This window comes from Somniosus microcephalus, chromosome 1, assembly GCF_052327205.1.
Source record: "Somniosus microcephalus isolate GS21.2 chromosome 1, FLI_Smic_1.0, whole genome shotgun sequence".
In the NCBI taxonomy this organism is placed as follows: Eukaryota; Metazoa; Chordata; class Chondrichthyes; order Squaliformes; family Somniosidae; genus Somniosus; species Somniosus microcephalus.
This window is the reverse complement of record NC_140987.1, coordinates 224,227,612-224,249,136: the sequence shown is the minus strand read 5'-3', so window position 1 is coordinate 224,249,136 and position 21,525 is coordinate 224,227,612.

Here is a 21,525-nt window from a genome sequence, read left to right as displayed (position 1 = left end):
CGCTCTCTCTCTTCCCCCCAGTCGCTCTCTCTCTTCCCCCCCAGTTGCTCTCTCTCTTCCCCCCAATCACTCTCTCTCTCTCTTCCCCCCAGTCGCTCTCTCTCTCTCTTCCAACAACAACATGCCCTCGAAAAAGCCTCGGCACCGCCGGGCACTCCAGCTAGTATTTAATATATTAATAGTTCATGGGCATATAAATATTCAGCAACATTGTGTTGCATTCTTATAAAAAAATAAAAAAGATTCTGCATATGCTCATCATAGAGCCTTAAAGCACCTCGGTGTTAGTGGATGATCACAGATTTCTAATCTGGTTTGAAATAATCCCTTTATTTGTGGCTGCCTCAGGGAGAGAATCATTTGCCTTTATTTTTCATCATATTCCAGTTTATGCATATTATTGTCAGGCTGAAATCATGAAGAAAGCTAAGGCCTCAGCATATTTAGAAGTGTTATTTTCAGTCACACCCTGTTTAACAAGTGAAAGCAGAATTTCAAGATTGTACTCAGTAGAGGAAACCTGCACTTTGCCTCGTTAGCACCCGGGAGCTTAATTAACTTCAAAATGATGCTTCTGTATTCCATAAAACATGAATTTTGCATTTGCTCCAAAGAACAAAAATATAATTTTTCCCCTCTTCCCAACATTAACAATCACTTATAATAAGAGTCCCTTGTATTCTGTAGCTCAATTTCGTCAGCAAGCCCAATCAATAGAGAGAGTGGTGAGAATGTGGAACTCGCTGCCACGGCCACATGCAGTGGTTGAAGCAGCTAGCATTTAAGGGGAGGCTTGATGCCTACCTGGGTGAAGGGATAGAGGGATACACAGGCAGGGTGGGAAAAGATGGAAGGCGGCTTACATGCATAAACACTTGCATAGAGCCGTTGGACCAAATGGCCGGTTTCTGTGCTGTAGATTCTATATACAAAGTCTGCAGCAAGAAAATTTTGATTTTGCAGCAGGTTTATCAAATTTCTGCAGCACATTACCAAGCATTCTAAACATCTAAATATTATTTAAAAAAGTAATGTGTACCATTGTAAGCTGCTATGTAAACTGTGCTAATGGGAATGTCAATGTTCACCTGTTACACATACCTGTAACCAATGCTCCCTGTAATTATTTTTGGGCCCTTTAACTGGATGCACGGCCCATTCAATTTTTCACGTATATGCAGTTAGTCCCATTGTAAAGCTGGTGAGCGGCCTGCGCAGGACCTCCAGACCGCTGCGCGGCCGTGCAGCTAAGCAGGAACATTGCCTGTAACACCATTATAGTATAGGTACTAATGGGAATTGTAAAGTTCGCATCTCCACTATCCAGTAATGGCTTCCTGATATACTACCAGGTGGCACTACACAGCCTTCCCATCCCCTCACACAACTTCTGCCGCTCAGCTCCATCAAAGCTTTCTGGGTCTGCTTCATCTACTTCTGGAGACAAAAGGCATCATCCGTCTCCCACTCTCTGGTGCTTTCATTGGCCAATGGCCCTCCTAGCTCAGTCCCTCTGCTCCTGGCTACCTCTTCTGGTTTCTTTTGGTCCCCCTGATGGGGCGGCAGCCACCATCCCTTTATAGATCCCATGCTGCTCCCACTGCCCAATGTCCATCTGGCCTCCCGCTGGCCTCGCCCCCCTCTGTCCCTCAGTCTTCCTCTTCTACCTTTTGTGCTGTTACTTCATTAAAGAACAGATGGCTGCTGTCCTCCCACAATTTCTCCATATGTTACTTCAATCTATTACTTTGATGTAGCTGAGAAACTACGTTTATAAACATTTTATGATTGGCCTACAATAAAATGGCTTATTAAAAAATTGAAAAGGGAATGAATGCAAAGGGATAAACAAGTGAAGCATAATTCATTTCAAAAATAAAAGCTGCCGTCAGAAAGGTTGACATTGGAAAGTTATACTAAGCTCAAATCAAGGACATCTTCAAGAGGATTCTAAAACACTGAACTTCGGGCACAGAAAGAATAAGATCATAAGAACATAAGAAATAAGAGCAGGAGTAGGCCATATGGCCCCTCGAGCCTGCTCCGCCATTCAATAAGATCATGGCTGATCATCGACCTCAACTCAACTCCACTTTCCTGCCCAATCACCATATCTCTTGATTCCCCCAGAGTCCAAGGGGTAAAAATTGGGTGGTGCGCTACCTTCACCGGGGTGCTAATTTTAGCGACCCGAAAAAGTTAGCGTTCCCGCCGCCGATTTTCCCAGGTAGCGCCCCGAGAGGGAGGAGGGGCACTACTGGAAGCGCCCCGCGTCCCTCTTGGGGTGCTGCAAGCCAATATTGCGGCGAAAGGTGCCGCAGCGCCATGAACTGCGGCACGTCGCGCCGTGGTACTGCAGGCCCCCTCCGCTTATTAAGGGGGGGGGCCTGGCGCAGTGCGTCCCGGCGCCCAGCTGGGCCACCAGGGATCGGGAGTGCCGGCAAATAAGAGCCGGCAAGAGGAGTGCCGGGTTCACATAGAGCAGCAGGCACCCCTTGGGGGGGGGGCGGCTTCACAGGGGCCGGGGACAGCAACGGGGGCAGGTGCTGGCAGGTGGCCAGCAACAAAACTAGCTGCCCGCCACCTCCCCTTTAACTAGCGCCGCCCTGGCCGCAGGTAGGCCCCCCTGACCCCGGTGGACATAGCGTCCGGCGGTAAGTCGGGGGACGCCACCCAATATTACAACCGGGGCGCTGCGCATGGTGATGACGTCATCGCTGGCGGCGCAGCGCCACACGGCGCTGAATTTCATGGGAGATGTTAGCAGCACCGCACCCAGGTGCTAATTGATTTGCGTCCCGTTAGCGCCCCGGTTTAGCCCCCAAAAAATCTATCTGTCTCAGCCTTGAATATATCAAAGACTCAGCATTCACAGTCCTCTGGGGCAGAGAATTCCAAAGATTCATAACCCTCTGAGTGAAGAAATTCATCCTCATCTCAGTCTTAAATGGCCTACCCCTTATCCTGAGACTATGTCCCCTAGTTCGAGACATTCCAGCCAGGGGAAACAACCTCTCAGCATCTACCCTGTCAATCCCCTTCAGAATCTTGTATGTTTCAATGAGATCACCTCTCATTCTTCTAAACTCCAGAGAGTACGGGCCCATTCTACATAATCTCTCATCATAGGACAGCCCTCTCATCTCAGGAATCAATCTAGTGAACCTTCGTTGCACCGCCTCCAAGGCAAGTATATCCTTCCTTAGATAAGGAGACCAAAACTGTGCACAGTGCTCCAGGTGTGGTCTCACCAAGGCCCTGTACAATTGTAGAAAGACTTCCTTACTCTTATACTCCAATCCCCTTGCAAAAAAGGCCAACATGCCATTTGCCTTCCTTATTGCTTGCTGTACCTGCATGCTAGCTTTCTGTGTTTCTTGCATGAGGACACCCAAATGTTCCCCTAGAATCATATAATCGTACAGCACAGAAGGAAGCCATTCGGCCCATCATGCCTATGCCAGCTTTTTGAAAGTGCTATCTAATTAGTTCCACTCCCCTGCATTCTTCCCATAGCCCTGCAATTTTTTTCTTTTTCAAGAATATATCCAATTCCCTTTTATAAGTTATTGGCCCAGAAATTTGGGTTGGAGGCTTCCCGCGGATGTAAGCCTCCGACCTGCACTAACCTAGCGCGCCGGCCATTGTGCTGTGGGCCCGCTTGGGATTCCGATCCTGGGCCTCCTCCAACTGCCGGTGCGCAGTGCTTGCATATCCCAGGGGTGCAGTTAGTTCAAAGCGTCCCCCGGGATCACATGGGCCATGGAGAGTCAATGGTAGCAGGGAATGCTTCATTCATAAATTTGACAGGAAGAGCTGTCAAAACTATAAATACAAATCAGCCCCAAAACATAACTAAGACTTCAAATAAATTTTTAAAAATCACATTTTTAAAATAACTATAAATTAAATAAAATAACTATTTTAAACAATAATTTATATTTTTGAAAAAATTAATTACAGTTTCTAACGGGGCTAAAAATAAACTTACCTTTCTTTAAAGTATTTAAAAATAATAAACCTGTGGAAAAAAGTTTTAATTTTAATTAATTCACCACTTACCTTGTTAAATGCATGCCTTGCGACTGCTTTTTAAAAGTGTAACTCCTGGAGACTTACCCTCCCGGAGAAACCTGCAAAAAAAACGTAAGTTCCAGGCACACGCGCTTCCTCTCCGGCACACGCGTTCGACCTGTGAACCCCTTCCTTTAAGGGACCGGAAGTTCCGGTTTCCCACGCATGCGCAGTGCATGCACGAAACCGGCACTTTCGTTGGGCCTACGCGTGAATACCCTGCGCGTACTCACCCGTGGGGACCCGAATTTCTGGGCTATTATTGAATCTGCTTCCAACACCCTTTCAAGCAGTGTTTTCCAGATCATATCAGCTCACTGCGTAAAAACATTGGGGAGAATTTTAACAAGGGTTTGGGTGCAGGTGGGGGTGCAATCCAGCATAAATGCAAATGCGTCGGGAAGCCGGCTCCAACTCGCCGACATCCGCATTTCACTCCAACGCGTTGGGTTGCATGTGTGCAACCCTCTCGGCAGAGGCGGGTTGTCAATGTCAATATGTTAATCACTCAATTACAGTGATATTGAAGTGGGTTTTGCATTTTAACTTTGGCTCCATGGGTTTCCTGGACTTCCTGGAACTTGTCAGTGAAAACAAGGCGAGAAGACAACGGCAATTGAAGGGGCTGAAGCCATGGCAGGGAAATATTCCAATAAGTACTCAGCACTCACAGCTGCTTTCTTACCTGCTTGTGTGAATGGGATTGTTCACAGTACTTGTGCTGCGAGGTTACTTTGGAGGTGACTTTACAAACATTGGAGGTGTCATCTACACTTCGGAGGTTCGGAGGTCTGATCTGCACTTTGGAGCTCTGATCTAACAGATCAGCATGGGTGCCGCTTACTCTGTGTTACTTTAGAGCTCAGATGAGGACCAAGATGATCGCCAGCAGCATCAGGAGCAGCAGGACCTGCACCAGCAGCAACAGCAGCAGCAGGATCTGCATCAGCAACAGCTTGTTGCTCAGAGACTTGTAGCTCCAAGGAGAGAGGGAGCAGCAGAGAGGTGCAATTCGCAGGAGGCCATATCCGGCACACAGGGTCTACAGGCAGAGGATAAGCTTCCTCAACATGTTGGAACACCGGTGTCTGAGGAGGCTCAGTGTGTTGCGTCAGGTGTTGGCAGACATATTCAGCCTGCTGGAACAAGACCTGCTGCCAACTGGACCTGGTGGCCACGCTTTGCCAATGGCTGTCAAAGTCACCACCGCCCTCAACTTATTTGCCTCTGGATCCTCCAGGGCTCTGCTGGAGGCATTTGCAGGATCTCGCAGTCAGTGGTAAACAAATGCATAAGACAGGTGACTGATTGCTTCTTTGCCAGGGCCAGCAATTATGTGAACTTCGCCTGTGATGACACCAGTCAGAATGAATGGGCGTTCGGGTTTGCAGCTCTGGCTGGCTTCCCACAGGTTCAGGGTGTCATCGACTGCACACATGTGACAATTAAGACACCCATAGATCACCCAGGAGTGTTCGCCAACCACAAGGGCTTCCACTCCATCAATGTGCAGCTGGTGTGCAACCACAAAAAGATCTTTATGCAGGTGTGTGCAAGATTCCCGGGCAACTGCCATGATGCTTTTGTCCTACAGCAGTCCACCCTGTCTGATCTCTTCACACCTCGAAGCAGCCTGCTCAGAAACAAGGGATAACCATTTGAAACATGGCAGAAACCCGAGGAATGAGGCCCAGGAGCGATACAATGAATGTCATATGACCAGCAGATGTGTCATCAAACAAGCCAACAGCATGCTGAAGATGCGTTTCAGGTGCCTGGACAAATCTGGAGGAGCCCTTCAGTACACATCAACCAGGGTCTCCAGAATGGTCGAGGTGTGCTGCACTCTGCACAACATTGCACAGCAGCGATGTTTGGCCCTGCAGGAGGAACAAGGCACAGAGCACAGTGCCTCTTCGGATGATTCCAAGGAGAAAGAGGAAGATGAGGAGGAAGAGGAGGAGGAGGTGAGGGCTATACACCACCAGCGGTGCACATTGCTGCCTGGGAGTCCCCCATTATTGTGAGGTTTGCTTAGGTTCCACCAGTGCACCCATCTAACAACCACATGCAAAAGCCACTTTTTCCCCCTCCACCGCCCCCTACCCCCCCAATGCCGCTAACACAAAGCAGTCCTACAAACAACCAAGCTTCCCTTTCACAGCCCCCTATTGCTCATTGTCAATTCATGTCTTCCCATTCATCATCACACAACTGAAAAGGCCACTTGCAGCTAGCAACTAAGAATGGACAAGAGAGGAAAGTGGTGCAAAAGAATAATATTTATGTGGCTCACATATAAAACAGAAACTTAACATTCTAACAATGTGTAACACACCCATGTGCATACCCTTGTGCAACTACAAATCTTTACTCTTCCTTTTCCTAGCACTTCGTGGTGCAGCCCCTGTGGCTTCAGCGGAGGTAGAGCCAGCCTGCTCGGATTCCTGCTCTGACTGCTGAGATGCTCTTGGCCGATGCCTACAGGGTTTTGGAACCTGTGAGGGCCCCATCAAAGACTGCTCCTCCTGCACCTGTACAGGGGCAGACTCGTCCATCAGGACACAAGGCAGTGTGTCAGGTACTGTCTGAGGGGGGTGGGGGCTGGCAATGGGTGAGAAGTGAAAGCGCTTTGAGCGGAGTCCTCAATTCCATGTCTCCTTTCACCATCATCCCTCTCGTGGCCCAGCCACACTTCCCTGCTAGCAATGAGCTGGAGAACACTTTGCTGCAGATCAGTGGGGTGATGAACAGTCAAGGCTCAGGTATCATTCATCCTATTTCAGGTGGCATTCATAGTGTGCAAGTATTGGTGAGGGCCTGCATGCACTCGTGTGATTGCGCATTTGATGCTCCATGCAGGTGGCCACTCTTTTCATGAATGAAGACATCATCGCAAAGGCCTGCGACATCATGCCAGTCATGTTTGAGCCGCACAGCCCCCAGCAGCACATCCAGGGAGGTGTCATTGAAACAAGGTGCAGCTTTGACTGGATTCCATGCTGGCACTTCCTTCTCTTAGGTTCCCAACTCCAAACTCCTTCAAATTGCATGTTTGGAGTGTCCCTTTAAATACTGGAGTTGAAATTGTGTCATGTGGATCGTCAATACGCCCGATTGACGATAATTGGTCAGGAAACCCAGAAATCATATGCTGCTTGCTTGCTTAGGCAGTCCCTCGGAACCGAGGATGACATTAAAAATGAGTTCGCAGGTGACTGATGAGTCCAATGCGGGACCTACAGTCTCTGTCACAGGTGGGGCAGATGGTGGTTGAAGGGGCGGGTGCGTGGGGTGCTTGGGTTGACGTGCGCTCCTTGCGCTGCCTGCGCTTGGCTTCCGCTTGCTCCCGGCGAAGAGACTCGAGGTGTTCGGCGCCTTCCCGGATGCTTCTCCTCCACTTTGTGCGGTCTTGGGCCAGGGATTCCCAGGTGTCAGTGGGGATGTTACACTTTTTCAAGGAGGCTTTGAGGGCGTCCTTGAAGCATTTTCTCTGCCTACCTGGGGCTGTCTTGCCATGCCGGAGCTCCGAGTAGAGCGCTTGTTTTGGGAGTCTTGTATCGGGTATGCGGACAATGTGACCCGTCCATCGGAGCTGACTGAGCGTGGTCAAAGCTTTGATGCTGGGGATGTTGGCCTGAGCAAGAACACTGACGTTGGTGCACCTATCCTGCCAATGGATTTGCAGGATCTTGCGGAGGCAGCGTTGGTGGTACCTCTCCAGTGCTTTGAGGTGCCTGCTGTACATGGTCAATATCTCTGAGGCATACAGCAGGGCGGGTATCACTGCTGCCCTGTAGACCATGAGCTTAGTGCTGGGTTTGAGGTCCTGGTCTTCAAACACTCTCTTCCTCAGGCGCCCAAAGGCTGCACTGGCACACTGAAGGCGGTGTTGGACTGGTAATGTAGTGACTGGGTTAAAAAGCCACTGCCAGACGCACTGCACTTCAATTCAATTCAATTCAATTCAAATCGCTTTATTGGCATCACAAGTTACATCTTATGTTGCCAAGGCATCGAAAAACATTCATGTTACTTACTTACTTCTGGGTTACTTACTTCTGGGTTTCCTGCATGCTACCGGGCCTTTTCCCCCTCCTCCTCCTCCCTCTTCCAGCAGCATGTCGTGCTCTGCGTGGCCTCTCTTCATTCTCCCAGTCATGCGCAATTCCAAGAGGAAGGCCAGCAGTCCACTCATGTCTGGAAACAACTTGTTTCAGCACAAGATTTAATATGACCAATAAACTACTTCAACACCTGCCAGACCACTCCCTGTAGATTATTCAAACTTTCACCATGTATAGGAGGGATGACCAAAATATTGGTTAAAGAGGTGGGCTTTAAGGAGGGTCTTAAAGGAGGAGAGGGTGGTAGAGAGGCTGCAAAGTTTAGGGAAGGAATTTCAGAATGTGGGGTCTAGAGAGCTGAAGGCACAGCTGCCAATAGTAGGGTGAAGAGACCAGAGTCAGAAGACTGAAGCATTCTGTGGTGGGGGGGGGAGAGGGGTTGCTGGGTTGAAGGAGGTTACAGAGATGGTGAGGGTGAGGCGATGAAGATATTTAAACACAAGGATGAGAATTTAAAATTTGAGGCGTTGAGGGGTCCGTGCGCCAATGCAGAGTTCTCAGAGAGTTGTAGGGATAGAGGAGGTTATAGAGATATGTAGGAACAAGACCATGAAGGAATTTAAATACAAAGATAAGAATTTTAAACTTGAAGGACTGGGGTACTGGGGGCAAGTGTGGGTCAGCGAGGACAAGAGTAATGGGTGAGTGTGACTTGGTGTGGGATAGGATATGGGTAGCAGAGTTTTAGATGAGCTGAAGTTTACAGGGGGTGAAGGATGGGAGACCAGCCAAGAGAGCACTGGAATAGTTGCGTCTGAAGGTGACAGAGGCATGGATGAGGGTTATAACAACGGATGGGCTGAGGTAAGGGTGGAGGCATGTGATGTTACAGGGCTGGATGTAGGCAGTCTTTGTGCTGGAGAGAATATGGGTTCAGCTCAGGGTTGAAATGAACACTGAGGTTACAAACAGTCTGGTTCAGATTGGACAATGGCCGGGGAGAGAGATTGAATCGGAGGCAAGAGAACAAAGTTTGTGGTGGGGGTCAAAGATGATGGCTTGGGCCTTCCCAATGTTTAACTGGAGGAAGTTGTGGCTCATCAGAGTCACTGAAAGTGGAGGAGGAGTGAGCTGGTACTTGGGTTGGGGAGCCCCTATTGGTATATGGCCAGCGGGGTGGTCCACCCCTGGGGTCTACCTGCCTTTCTTCTGCCTCATTGCTGGGCCACGGAAACCTTCTATACCTGATGCTTTCCTCCTCCTCTGATACTATAACCTTACAGCTCCCCCGGACCCATCTTTTATTTCTATAATTCTCATTATCATCTCATTTTGCCTTGCACCATCATCACTTTGTCATTTAATCACTCATGTCCTCCATCCTATCACAGGCCTTTCCTCGTTTTCTTTCCCTGCCCCCCTTGTCTCTGGCTCTGTACTTGTTTAAAAGCTGTTCATCTCTTCCAGTTCTGATGAAAAGCCATCGACCTGAAACGTTAACTCTGTTTCTCTTTCCACAGATACTGCCTGACCTGCTGAGTGTTTCCAGCATTTTTCTGTTTTTATTTCAGATTTCCAGCAGCTTATATTTTGCTTTTGTCAACATTTCAATGTCGTTTTATGTCTCCCATTCTCTGCAAGTCATCTCCATGTTGATCACTGATCTCATTTTAACGCCTTTCTATTAGAGCCATTTTTCAGCATGTCATCAAAGGGAAAAGGCAGACAAATAATACAGCGCTAAAGACAAGAATAAAATAAACTAAAGGAAGGGATAAAAATACAAAATAATAGATTTATTTTATTTTCCTGTCGTGTGAATATTTTTAAGTATTGCAATTGTCCATCATGCTGACTTCATTAAGTATTTTTTTTCTGAATAATTTTCAACTTTTCATGAAAGTATTTTAAAATAAATATTCTGCTGTGCATTACTAGAATATTCTATTACCAATGAGAAAACTCTAACCTATTTTCGTCTTTGCTTGGGGTTCCAGGAGCTGCCCTTATGGTGGGAGCAAGGCTCCTTTCCAGCTAACACTGTGCTGCCTCTTAAAGACTGTTATATTCAATTTTCTGAACTCTGGCAATAGCCTATAGCTACAATGATCATACCCAAAGGAAAAGTAGCACAATTGCTATCAGTGAATACATTGGTCCCAACATCTGTATTCAGCAGCCAATATACTGAGAATATACTCGAGCTCCTGAAATAAAAGTTGTGAACAAAGTTGATTAAGAAGATGATCACTTATTAAGTCCAGTGTCAATCTGAAAAATCCACCTACGAAAGCCTCAGAATACAGAACCTTACATTATGATAGAAAATCAGGGACATTGATCTAGATGGAATTAGCAATTGACAAGTGTTGGAGGTAAAATACTGGCCTACTTAAGTCTATTGGCAAATGTTGTCTATAAAGCTAAAGACAAACATAAGTTTTGGAAAATTTTGTGAACTTTCCACCCTGGCCTTTGAAATAATTTTAAAGCATCTGGAAAAAGATAGAAACAAAATTCACCCATCTGCAGGGTCTGTATCCTTGGTAGCAACACAAAGCTACGAGCTGAGGAAGTGACATCAATCATTCAGCCAAGCATGGAAGTTGTAAAAGATACTTTAATAACATTTCCCAGCCAACCAAGAAAGTATGTAAAGCAAAATACGATTCTCATCAGTCAAGTGGTTGCAAATATATATAAGCAATGCCATGTATCGAGCTGCAGATTAAAAACATGTAGCCAACTGAGACTGAATTTAGCATAACCTAATTTGGACAACATGAATCCTACAACTATCACAGGCTCTCTGCAATTATAAAATGGATTTTCCTTTCAAAAGCTGCCCATTTTCTTGTAATCTTGTGGCAGTAAAAACTATGGCCCAGAAATTCACAGGCTGCAATCCCAGGATTCTGCTTGCCAACGCTCTCCAACGCTGACTCCTGCTGAAGTTTGTGGGGCTAGTGGAAGGGCACCTTGTTTGTTTGGAGCAGGTGGCTGAAAGTGCCACATTGGGCAAATCGTTGGTGCCCACCTTCCCCTTGCACCCGGAAACTCAGGCAGCTGCCTGCCCGTCGGTGGTATGTCCAGGCCATCACCCTCGACCTGCAACCACTCCGATCAGCCACCAAGCAAGCGGGCTGATCAGAATTGTTTTTAAAGCTTCCTCTGCAGGGGTCCAGGTTGCTTGGCAAGCTTGGACTTCACCACTGGAACCCACATGTGCCATTGTGCATGTCTCACCTCATTCAGTGTACCGCTGCCACTGTTATATCAGGTTCCCATCCTTGGCCAGGACTAGGAATTCCCAGTTTGGGGAGTACTTGCCCCAGCTTCTCCCCCGGTCCACTATTTGCCTTGTAAGAACAGACAAAGGTTCTGCCCCTCACAGGTCAATGCATAAACTCCCAGAAATGTTGAGGACCTGACATAACAAGGTCTCCCCCTTCTCCCACCAGAGCTATGGCGGAGAACCCTTGAGGAATTTTGAGTCCAGTTAATGGCACAGTGTATCTTGCTGCCACAAGCCCGCAACAAAAAAATACTTACCAGTATACCCCTTGTGATAAAGTCAATCCAAATAACAACCCACCCAAAGCTTGCCCTGCTGCATGTAAATGGGGACAGATGGGTGTATCATAGGTGACTATGCAAGTATCCACAGTTAGCATCCTAAACCTAACCTCTGAGAACATTGATCTAGTGGTGGTATAAGTAGAACAGCGGTACCTCTGATGTGGATACAGCATTGAGGAGCCCATTATGGTTGTAATATCTGAAGCTTTGTGAAACTTTGCCTGGACATTGACTTTTGATGTTTGCTGCTTTGGAACTTCTCTGAAGACTTCTGCAATTTATGGAGTTCTGGAGAAAGTTATTTTTTGGACTGGAGAAATGGATTTCCCAATGGGACTCCCTCTCCTGCATTAAGAGGAGGAAGATGATGAGAAAATGGAAGAGGCTGGATTGGAGGAACTTGGAATGAGGCACCACAAAGGATGCTTATTTCCAGCACATAGACATTCACTCCACAGGATTTACTGTCCTTGATGGTATTATTTAGATTTCTCTGCCTGTCAATACCTCAGAAAGTTACATTTCCACCTGGAGGTTATAGGGGAGTTATGCCTGCTGTTGGCTGAAAACCTGCAGCCCACTTCATGAAGGAGTACTACATTTTCTGTAGCAATGAAAGTGACCACTGCATTGAATTTTTTTGCCACTGGGTCCTTCCAAGCAGCCTCAGGGGACCTTTGCCACATTAGTCAGGCACCAATGTATAAAGAAGGTCACTGATACTCTATTCAAGTGGACCATACAGTTTTTAGCTTTTCTATGGAATCTGTGAAAAAAGGAGCAAGCAATCCAATTCTAACAGTAGGCAGAATTCGCACAGTTGAATGGAGCAACTGATGGAACGCATGTGGGACTGAAAGCCCCATGAGGTAACCCCCTCAATTTCATTAATAGGAAAGACTTTCATTCAATAAATGTCCAGCTAATTTGTGATGCCAATCATCTTATCCTGCACCCAGGAAGCGGTCATGGCACTTTTATCATGTGACAATCCATTATACCCACCTTGATGAATAAGAGCTGTGTATAAGGATTGTTGGTTGGTGATCATGGATATGCCCTACAATCATGGCTTATGACTCCAGTAAGGCATTTGCAGGCTGAGGCGGAGAATAAGGCCGATGGGACTACAAGGATTTTTATAGAACCATAGGCATGTTGAAGTCTTGTTTTAGGCACCTGAATAAATCTGGTGGAGCTCTGCATTACCACTAAGAAAGAGTGGCCATTTCTTTGCTATTTTCTAAAGAAAGAATGAACTTGTATTTAGATATCGCCATTCACAATCTCAGGACATCCCAAACCGCATTCCAGACAATGAAATAGTTTTGAAGTGTAGTCACCGTTGTAATGTAGGGAACGTAGCAGCCAATTTGCATTCAGCAAGGTCCCACAAACTGCAATGAGATAATGACCAAATAATCCATTTAGTGATGGTGGTTGAGGGATAAATATTGGCCAGAACACCGGGGAGAACTCCCCAACCACAGAGCCTGGACTTGGACCTGGGAGAGAGCAGCATCGGCGGCAGAGCTTAAAAACGGCGGCAGTGAACGAGGCCCGACCAATTCAGCAGCAGGGGAGAGAGGTAAAAAGTAATCAAAGTGTGACGTCAGCAGGAAGCAGGTAAGTGATTGGTTGGTGAGTATTTCTCTCTTTTTTTAAACTTTAACTCTGGTTTATAGTTTCTAAGGTCTCTCTGGTGTAGCGGGGACTGTTGGTAAAACTATTTAACTGTAGTGTAATTAGTGGGATTGATTGATTTAATTTAAACTCAATTAATTAAAGGGTAAATCATGGCAGGACAGCCCAGCCCCGTGATCTGCTCCTCCTGCGATATGTGGGAACTCAGGGACACTTCCTGTGTCCCTGACAACTATGTGTGCAGGAAGTGCACCCAGCTGCAGCTACTGACAGACCGCATTGCGGTGCTGGAGCTGCGATTGGATGCATACTGGAGCGTTCACGATGCTCGGGACATCGTGAATAGCACGTTTAGGGAGTTGGACACACCACAGGTAGAGGTTGGACAGGAAGAAAGGGAATGGGTGACCAACAGGCAGAGTACTAGGCGCAGGCAGGTAGTGCAGGGGTCCCCTGTGGCTATCCCCCTCACCAACAGATACACCACTTTGAGTACTGTTGGGGGGGATGGCTTATCAGAGGAAGGCAGCAGCCAACTTCCTGGCACCAGGGGTGGCTCTGCTGCACAGAATGGGAGGAAAAAGAGTGGTAGAGCTATAGTAATAGGGGATTCAATTGTAAGGGGAATAGATAGGCGTTTCTGCGGCCGCAAACGAGACTCCAGGATGGTGTGTTGCCTCCCTGGTGCAAGGGTCAAGGATGTCTCCGAGCGGCTGCAGAACATCTTGGAAGGAGAGGGTGAACAGCCAGTTGTCGTGGTGCATATAGGCACCAACGATGTAGGTAAAAAGCAGGATGAGGTCCTAAAAGTGGAATATAGGGAGTTAGGAGGTAAATTAAAAAACAGGACCTCAAAGGTAGTAATCTCAGGATTGCTACCAGTGCCACGTGCTAGTCAGAGTAGAAATAGAGGGATACTTCAGATGAATACGTGGCTAGAGGAATGATGCCAGGGGGAGGGATTCAAGTCCCTGGGACATTGGAACCGGTTCTGGGGGAGGTGGGACCAGTTCAAACCGGACGGTCTGCACCTGGGCAGGGCTGGAACCGATGTCCTAGGGGGTTTGTTTGCTAGTGCTGTGGGGGAGGGTTTAAACTAAAATGGAAGGGGGTTGGGAACCTGAGCAGGGAGACAGAGGAAAGGGAAACAAGGATAAAAGCAAAAGATAGGAAGGAGAAAAACAAAAGTGGCAGTCAGAGAAATCAACGGTTTAAATCAAACATGGCCACAGTAAATAATAATTCTAATAGGTCTAAGAGCGTTAAAAAAACAAGCCTGAAGGCTTTGTGTCTTAATGCGAGGAGCATTTGTAATAAGGTGGATGAATTGGCTGCGCAAATAGAGGTAAACGAATATGATTTGGTTGGGATTACCGAAACATGGCTCAAAGATGGCCAAGACTGGGAACTCAACATCCAGGGGTATTCGAAATTCAGGAAAGATAGGCAAAAAGGAAAGGGAGGTGGGGTAGCATTACTGGTTAAAGAAGGGATTAACACAATTGTAATGAAGGATATTAGCTCTGATGATGTGGAATCTGTATGGGTAGAATTGAGAAATACTAAGGGGAAAAAAACATTAGTGGGAGTGGTATATAGACCTCCAAACAGTAAGGCGGAGGTTGGGGTTGGCATTAAAAGGGAAATTAAAGAAGCGTGCAATAAGGGCACAGCAGCCATCATGGGTGACTTTAATCTACATATAGATTGGGCTAACCAAATTGGTAACAATACAGTGGAGGAGGAATTCCTGGAGTGTTTACGGGATGGTTTCCTGGACCAATATGTCGAGGAACCAACCAGAGATCAGGCCATCTTAGACTGGGTATTATGTAACGAGAAAGGATTAATTAGCAATCTTGTTGTACGAGGCCCCTTGGGTCGGAGCGATCATAATATGATCGAATTCTTCATTAAGATGGAGAATGAAGTAGTTGACTCAGAAACAAGGGTCCTCAATTTAAATAAAGGAAACTACGATAGTCTGAGGAGCGAGTTGGGTAGGATTGATTGGGGAATGGCACTCAAAGGGGTGACGGTGGATAGGCAATGGCAAACATTCAAAGACCAAATGGATGAACTACAGAAGTTGTTCATCCCAGTTTGGCACAAAAATAAAACAAAAAAAGTGACTCAACCGTGGGTAACAAGGGAAATTAGAGATAGCATAAGATCCAAGGAGAGGACATACAAATTGGCCAGAAAAAGCAATAATCCTGAGGATTGGGAGCAGTTTAGGATTCAACAAAGGAGGACAAAGGGATTAATTAAGAAAGGGAAAATAGAATATGAGAGTAAGCTTTCAGGGAACATAAAAACTGACTGTAAAAGCTTTTATACAAATGTGAAGAGAAAAAGATTGGTGAAGTCAAACGTAGGTCCCTTGCAGTCAGAATTGGGGGAATTTATAATGGGGAGCAAAGAAATGGCAGACCAACTAAATACATATTTTGGTTCTGTCTTCACAAAGGAGGACACAAATAACCTCCCAGAAATACCGGGGAACATAGGGTCTGATAAAAGGGTGGAACTGAAAGAAATCAGTATTTGTAGGGAAATGGTGTTAGGAAAATTGATGGGACTGAAGGCCGATAAATCCCCAGGACCTGATAATCTACATCCCAGGGTACTTAAGGAAGTGGCCCTAGAAATAGTAGATGCATTGCTGGTCATCTTCCAGAACTCGATAGACTCTGGAACAGTACCCATGGATTGGAGGGTAGCTAATGTTACCCCACTATTCAAAAAATGTGGCAGAGAAAAAGCGGGGAATTATAGACCGGTAAGCCTGCCATCGGTAGTGGGGAAAATGCTAGAGTCCATTATAAAAGATGTAATAGCAGAGCACTTGGAAAGCAGTGACAGGATCGGACAAAGTCAACATGGATTTACAAAAGGTAAATCATGCTTGACTAATCTACTGGAATTTTTTGAGGATGTAACTGGTAAAATAGATAAGGGATGTGGTGTATTTGGACTTTCAGAAGGCTTTCGATAAGGTCCCGCATAAGAGATTAGCGTGCAAAATTAAGGCACATGGGATTGGGGGCAAGGTATTGACTTGGATAGAGAACTGGTTGGCGGACAGAAAGCAAAGAGTTGGAATAAACGGGTCATTTCCCGAGTGGCAGGCAGTGACTAGTGGGGTACCGCAAGGATTGGCCCTAGGACCCCAGCTGTTCACAATATATATTAATGATCTGGACATAAGAACATAAGAACATAAGAAGTAGGAGCAGGAGTAGGCCATACGGCCCCTCAGGCCTGCTCCGCCATTCAATAGGATCATGGCTGATCCAAATCTAGACTCACGTCCATTTCCCTGCCCTCTCCCCGTAACCCCTAATTCCCTTATCTGCTAGGAAACTGTCTATCTCCATTTTAATTTATTTAATGTTGCAGCTTCCACAGCTCTCTGGGGTAGCAAATTCCATAGATTTACTACCCTCTGAGTGAAGAAGTTTCTCCTCATCTCAGTTTTGAAAGGGCAGCCCCTTATTCTTAGATTATGCCCCCTAGTTCTCGTCTCACCCATCAGTGGAAACATCCTCCCCGCATCCACCCGATCAAGCCCCCTCACAATCTTATATGTTTCGATAAGATCGCCTCTCATTCTTCTGAACTCCAATGAGTAGAGTCCCAACCTACTCAACCTTTCCTCATACGTCAACCCCCTCATCTCCGGAATCAACCGAGTGAACCTTCTCTGAGCCATCTCGAGAGCAAGTATATCTTTTCTTAAATATGGAAACCAAAACTGCACGCAGTATTCCAGGTGTGGCCTCACCAATACCCTGTATAACTGCAGCAAGATTTCCCTGTTTTTATATTCCATCCCCCTTGAATTAAAAGCCAAGATTCCATTGGCTTTCCTGATCACCTGCTGCACCTGCATACTAACTTTTTGTGTTTCATGCACCAGGACCCCCAGATCCCTTTGTACTGTAGCACTTTGCTGTTTCTCTCCATTTAGATAATAACTTGCTCTTTGATTTTTTCTGCCAAAGTGCATAACCTTACACTTTTCAACATTATATTGCATCTGCCAAATCTCTGCCCACTCACTTAGCCTGTCTATGTCCTTTTGCAGGTTTTTTATCACATCCTCACTCATTGCTTTCCCTCCCATCTTTGTATCGTCGGCAAACTTGGATATGTTGCACTCGGTCCCTTCCTCCAAATCGTTAATATAGATTGTAAAGAGCTGGGGTCCCAGCACTGACCCCTGCAGAACACCACTAGTTACTGATTGCCAGCCCGAGAATGAACCATTTATCCCAACTCTTTGTTTTCTGTTAGATAGCCAATCTTCCACCCATGCCAGTATATTACCCCCAATCCCGTGGTTTCTTATCTTGATCAGTAATCTTTTGTGTGGAACCTTGTCAAATGCCTTTTGGAAGTCCAAATACACTACATCCACTGGTTCCCCTTTATCCACCCTGTATGTTACATCCTCAAAGAATTCGAGCAAATTTGTCAAACATGACTTCCCCTTCATAAAACCATGCTGACTCTGTCCTATTAAATTATGTTTATCCAAATGCTCTGTTACTGTTTCCTTAATAATGGACTCCAACATTTTGCCAACCACAGATGTTAGGCTAACTGGTCTATAGTTTCCAGCTTTTTGTCTACTTCCCTTCTTAAATAAGGGTGTTACATTAGCAGTTTTCCAATCTGCCGGGACCTTTCCTGAGTCCAGGGAGTTCTGGAAAATAATCACCAATGCATCCACAATCCCTACCGCCACTTCTCTCAAGACCCTAGGATGTAGGCTATCAGGTCCGGGGGATTTATCCGCCTTAAGTCCCATTATTTTACTGAGTACCATCTCCTTAGTGATTTTAATCATTTTTAGCTCCTCCCCCCCCCCCCCATTGCCCCCTGTTTATCCAGTGTTGGGATATTTTTAGTGTCCTCTACTGTAAAGACTGATACAAAATATTTGTTCAGCGTCTTTGCCATCTCCATGTTCCCCACCACTAGTTTTCCGGTCCCATCCTCTAAGGGACCAACGTTCACTTTAGCCACCCTTTTTCTTTTTATATAGCTGTAGAAACTCTTGCTATCTGTTTTTATATTTTTTGCTAGTTTACTTTCATAATCTATCTTCCCTTTCTTAATTAATCTTTTAGTTATTGTTTGCTGGCTTTTAAATGCTTCCCAATCTTCTATCCTCCCACTAGATTTGGCTACTTTATATGCCCTTGTTTTCAGTCGGATACTATCCTTTATTACTTTACTAAGCCACGGATGGCTGTCTTTTCTTTTACTCCCCTTTTTCCTCAGTGGAATATATTTATCTTGAAAGATGTGAAATATCTCCTTGAACGTAGACCACTGCTCTTGTACCGGCTTACATTTTAAAATGTTTTCCCAGTCCACTTTAGTCAATTCTACTTTCATACCTTCATAGTCTCCTTTATTTAAGCTCAGTATGCTGGTTTGAGATCCAACTCTCTCACCCTCAAACTGAATTTGGAATTCAACCATATTATGGTTACTCATTCCAAGGGGATCCTTTACTAGGACATTTTTTATTAATCCTGTTTCATTACACAGGACCAGATCTAAGGTTGCCTGTCCCCTGGTTGGTTCACTTACATACTGCTCAAGGAACCCGTCCCTAATACACTCTATGGACTCTTCCTCAAGGCTGCCATGCCCAATTTGATTAGTCCAGTCAATATGAAAGTTAAAGTCCCCCATGATTATAGCTGTTCCCTTATTACAAGCCCCAACTATTTCCTGATTTATACTCCGACCAACAGAGTTGCAACTGTTAGGAGGCCTATAGACTACGCCCACTAGTGACTTTTTCCCCTTCTTATTCCTTATCTCCACCCAAACTATTTCACTATCCTGATCCTTTGACCCAATATCATTTCTGACTATTGCAGTGATTCCATCCTTGATTAACATAGCAACCCTACCTCCCTTTCCTTCCTGTCTGTCCTTCCTAATTATCAAATACCCTTGTATGTTTAGTTCCTAGTCATGATTATCTTGCAGCCATGTTTCCGTAATGGCCACCAGATCATACCCATGTGCAGTTATTTGTACCGTCAACTCGTCAATTCTGTTACGAATGCTGCGTGCATTCAGATAAAGAACTTTCAAATATGTTTTCTGACAATTTATTCCTGCTTTTACCCCTTTTACTACTTTACCTTTATCATTATACATTCTGTCCCTTCCTGACATGCTCTGGTTTTTAATTCCCCCACTGCTACCTTGCTCTATTGCATTCTCCACTGTCATTTTTATTTTTCGCTCTCTTAAACGAGGGAATTGGATGTAATATCTCCAAATTTGCAGACGACACAAAGCTGGGTGGGAGGGTATGCTGCGAGGAGGATGTCATGAAACTCCAGTACGATTTGGACAGGTTAGGTGATTGGGCAGAAACATGGCAAATGCACTATAATGTGGATAAATGTGAGGTTATCCACTTTGGTGGCAAAAACAGGAAGGCACATTATTATTTGAATGGCAATAGATTGGGAGAAGGGGAAGTGCAAAGAGACCTGGGTGTTCTTGTGCACCAGTCGCTGAAGGTAAGCATGCAGGTGCAGCAGGTGGTTAAGAAGGCAAATGGTATGTTGGCCTTCGTAGCAAGAGGGTTCGAGTACAGGAACAAGGATGTCTTGCTACAGTTGTACAGGGCCTTGGTGAGACCGCACCTTGAGTATTGTGTGCAGTTTTGGTTGCCTTATCTGAGGAAGGACGTTCTTGCCATGGAAGGAGTGCAGCGAAGATTCACCAGGCTGATACCTGGGATGGCAGGAATGACGTATGAGGAGAGATTGTGTCAATTGGGCTTATACTCACTGGAGTTTAGAAGATTGAGAGGGGATCTCATCGAAACCTATAAAATTCTGTTAGGCCTGGACAGATTAGATGCTGGAAGGATGTTCCCGATGGTCGGGGAGTCCAGAACCAGGGGTCATAGTCTAAGGATAAGGGGTAGGACATTTAGGACTGAAATGAGGAGGAATTTCTTCACCCAGAGAGTGGTGAACCTGTGGAATTCTCTGCCACAGAGGGCGGTGGAGGCCAGTTCATTAAATATATTCAAGAAAGAGTTGGATATATTTCTTAAGGCTAAAGGGATCAAGGGATATGGGGAGAAGGCAGGGACAGGGTACTGAATTTCAATGATCAGCCATGATCTCATTGAATGGCGGAGCAGGCTCGAAGGGCCAAATGGCCTACTCCTGCTCCTATCTTCTATGTTTCTATGTTTCTTTCAAATAGTGCCATGGGATCTTTTACATCCACCTCAGAGGGCAGATGGGGCCTCACTTAAACGTCTTATCCGAGAGACGTATAATACCGCCACACAGAAAGGATTAGTACAGACCCCACCACTTACAGTGGGCGTGTTGGTGTTGATTCAATCAGCTTTTTGAAATAAAAGGCTAAGCCCTTAAATGGCCCTGCTGAGTGGCTAATTGTTCAGAATATGAGTCATTCTGCATTAATGTACTACCACTTTGTAAACAAGTCACTTGTCAGCACACGTTAGTTTTTACTGAAAATTTATATTTTAACAATTATAATATGAAGAATAGTAGATAATAAATAGATACTTGCTTAGGATTTTCATTATAGATGCAACTTGGATATAAAACCTGTAAAGTTGATAGTTGTTCCATTTATCATGTCAGGTTTTCAACAGACAGTGTACAAATGGAAATTGGAGGAGCCAAGAGGTGTTTACGATGGATGCTGCAGGTAGAGCAAGGGCAGCACCCAGATTTAATGATGCATCACTGGAATTACTGCTGGGTGCAGTGAGGAACAGGAGGGACATAATTTTCCCCAGCAATGAAAGGAGGAAACCTGCTGCTCTCACTAAGATGGCGTGGCTGAGGAGATAAGCAGCAGGAGCATTGTGCCCCGGTCTTGAATGCAGTGGAGGAAGCGATTTAATGACATGAACTGGTTAGGAAAAGTGTGTACATTTGCTGATTCACCTACATCCTGTGGTTTAAGCACCCCCCCCACTTCACTCTGTCTTGCCAAGCGTACTCCATCACATCACTCCTCATACGCACTCAAATTATAGTAGCACTCAGCCTTTCTGAAGTTCTGTGCACTTCATCACTTCCCCATTTATCCATCCACCATTGCCACTCACTCCAATCCTCATGCA